Raw genomic sequence first — 3,522 nt, 5'->3', positions numbered from 1 at the left:
GTTGGTTCCGAACGTAGCTAATAGAATTACTAATTAAAACTTATTAGTTGATGCTGCCAAGCCCAATTGCAAGCGATTATAATGCCACTACCTCGTCAAATATAAACATGACAAATCAAGATATTATAGCGGTATGTTGAGGGCAAACCAAAACATGCGCTTGATTTAAATAATAGTTTTGTTTGCAGTATATACTAGCTATATTAACCTCCATACTCCCTAGCCACAAAGTTTATCACACAAAGTATACATAAATAGCTTTAAATCAAATATAGTTATTAGTCTCTAAACCAGTGGTTCCCAACCTGGGGTCCGCGGACACCTTGGGGGTCCGTGAGAAAGCATTTGGGGGTCCGTGATTACCTTGATGAATTTTGGAAAAAAAAAACGAAAAGCGATCTTTTTACTTTCATTTCTTTCTTTAAATGCAAGAAATTGTTTGGTAAAAATTTGGTCTTTGTGCGTTATGTTCATGGTGAAAGACTGAAAGAAGAGTTTTTGTTTTGTGAGCCTCTTTTGGAAACTACCAAGGCAAGTGATATATTTGGAAAGATGAAAGAATTTTTTGTAAAACAAAATTTTGATTGGAAAAAGAAACTTTGTTCTATATGCATGGATGGAGCACCAGCTATGCTCGGGAACAATCCGGATTTGCTGCTTTAGTAAAAAACGAAGCTCCTTGCGTGGTTGTTACCCATTACTTTTTGCACAGGTACGCCTTAGCAGCAAAAACTTTACCAGCAAGTCTCAAAGAAATTCTGACGAATTGCGTGAAAGTCGTTAATTTCATCAAAAGCAGAGCTGTAAACCACCGTACTTTTAAAGCGCTCTGTCAAGAAGTAGGGTCAGATTACGAAGTACTTTTGTATCATTCTGAGGTACGTTGGTTATCTAGAGGAGAAGTTTTAAAACGACTGTAGCAGCTAAAAAATGAGGTATCAACTCAACTCAAAATTGTTTGAGAGTAAAAGTTTTCTATACGGCATGGCCTACTTAGCCGATATTTTCGGTCATATTAACAATGTTAATCGTGGCATTCAAGGACCAGGTGTGACAATAATTGATGCAGCAGAAAAACTGAAAGCGTTTTTAGCCAAGTTGCCGGTTTGAAAACGCAGATTGCAAGCAGGTAATTACGCTAACTTTCCAATGTTAGAAGATCTTATCTTGATGGATGAAACTCAAAGAGAATGTACTCTTTCGATCGCTATGAGAGAAAAATTTTACGCACACTTGGAAACCCCGCAAATCTCGTTTCAACGTTATTTTAATTAAGAACACCCTGCCGCACGAAGTTGAAACATGGATTCGAAATCCTTTTCTTTTTTACTTGAACAACATTAGCGATGACGATCTCAGTAAAGATGACCTAATTGATTTGAGATCAAAAGAGTTATTACGCATTGAATTTCATTCAAAAACTGTGGAAGAATTTTGGTGCTTACAACTGCAAACCCACCCATTCTTGGCAAAGCAAGCGATTATTGTTTTGTTACCATTCATAACCACTTACCTTTGCGAGGCAGGATTCTCAGCTCTTGTTACAATAAAAACTAAACATGAAATCGCCTGGACGTTGAAGATGACATGCATGTTGCATTGTCAAAAACTCAACCACAGTTCAGTCGTTTAGTTCAGTAAAGGCAACAACAGCCCTCTCATTAAATTTGTTTACGTTAAAAAGTTTCGACATGGCACTTTGGGTCACCTTAATATTCAAATACTGCTGACATTTGTGAATTTGACATTTTGTCATTTGTGGCAAGAATACGGTGCGATACTGATGAGCCCAGCCTCATGGGCGAAACACGTGTCTATCGCTGTTAATTCTTGATACAAATCGGCTGCCGAGAAACATACTGCTGACATTTCTTGAACAATTCATTCATTTTCTTATTTGAGCAACTGTTTAACCTGATATTTGCCGCAGGAGTCATAGCAGCAATGCAATATGACACAGTACAGTAGTTGAGTAGCATAATTATTGCAATAGTCAATAGTTTGTTAATTGAGTTTCAGGCAAAATTTAGGTAGGGGTCCGCAGAATTAATAATTTGTCTAAAGGGGTCCGTGACAACAAAAAGGTTGGGAACCACTGCTCTAAACCCTTGACAGCCTGTTTCACCTAAAAGGAGGATCATCAGAAGGGCCTTATGTATTTATCAACTACCAACCTAATCAAACTATCAATTTAAACTAGCGATTCTGACTGCAAACAAGAGTAGCAGATTGGCTTCGTCAGGCTTGAAGCTCACACTTTGGCACCACATGTGCTGTATCTACAGGCCGCCATGCTTCATAACCACAATTTGCTTCAAATATGTTATAAATTGTTGGGAATTCATTAACGCTTGACTAATTTATCTCCACTACTGAAGCCAGAAGCAGAATCTAAAGCTTTATTTTGCTTGTTTTGGTTTGACAATCACCAGATTCGAAGTTAGGCTTACAAACTTGTTGACTGCATGAAACGCTCAGCAACTCACGTTTTATGGCGGAAGTCAATTAAGGCGTGATCCGAAAAAAAGCAAACATTTAGTCTATAACAAGTGATTTAGTTTATTATGTTTACGTCGATCCACTGTTAAAATATGCTGAATCGATGTAAAAAGGCATTATTACTCTTAGGAAGCTGTGTTTTGACGTGACAAGATTTAACTGGTTTTCTTACCTTTATCAGCAAATTGCCTTTCCACATTCAAAGGGATAAAAAATAATGGACATATAAATCTAAATGCGTGTTTTATCGCCTTCTACACTACCTACAAGAATCAACTAACCATACAAGAGACAAACTTCTTACATAGGTTAATCACAAATCCGAGTGCTTTTAAATTCTAATATCAATACAATAATTCTAATCAAAAAATAAAGAGCCCAAAATGTAGATAGCCTACTAACTTCATGCTCAGCAAACAAACGTTTTGAAATACTGTCTTCTTCTTCTTCAGTGCTATAAGTATATTTATAGCACTGACGATGAAGACAGTATAGTTTTCGAAACGTTTGTTTACTGAACATGAGATTAGTACCTACCATGTATCTACATTTTGGGCTCTTTAATTTTTGATTAGAGTAACCAGGCGTTCTAACCGTTTTGTTTCTAAATTTAATAATTTTATATGAATTTAGAAGATTAACAAAGTAAAGTTGCCAATCCTTAATTTAAATGCTTAGTATTACAATTTATTTCATACTTGAGTCCTTAGAAGTTTTTAATATAGCTGTATAGCTGTTTTTATTTTGCAAATATCACATTGCATTGCAAATACTTATAGTTGTTAATATAGCTGTTTTTAATATATAATTTGCTTATCGTACTTCGGGAAAAAAACAAAACAATAATATAAAAAAAAACAGACAAAAACCAGGGATTTCCTGACAGAAACGTATACAAAACTTTATTCAGTTGATTGGGGGTTCATTGAATAGTTGTTTCTACAAATTATGTTCAATCGTGAAAGGTTTATTTTTTATGACAATTTTTAATTTGAAAAAAATTAATTAAAAAATATAAAAATT

The sequence above is a fragment of the Aplidium turbinatum genome, chromosome 2 (genome assembly GCF_918807975.1).
Source record: "Aplidium turbinatum chromosome 2, kaAplTurb1.1, whole genome shotgun sequence".
Classification (NCBI taxonomy): Eukaryota; Metazoa; Chordata; class Ascidiacea; order Aplousobranchia; family Polyclinidae; genus Aplidium; species Aplidium turbinatum.
The sequence above is the reverse complement of the archived record's forward strand: the minus strand, read 5'-3'. Positions refer to the sequence as shown.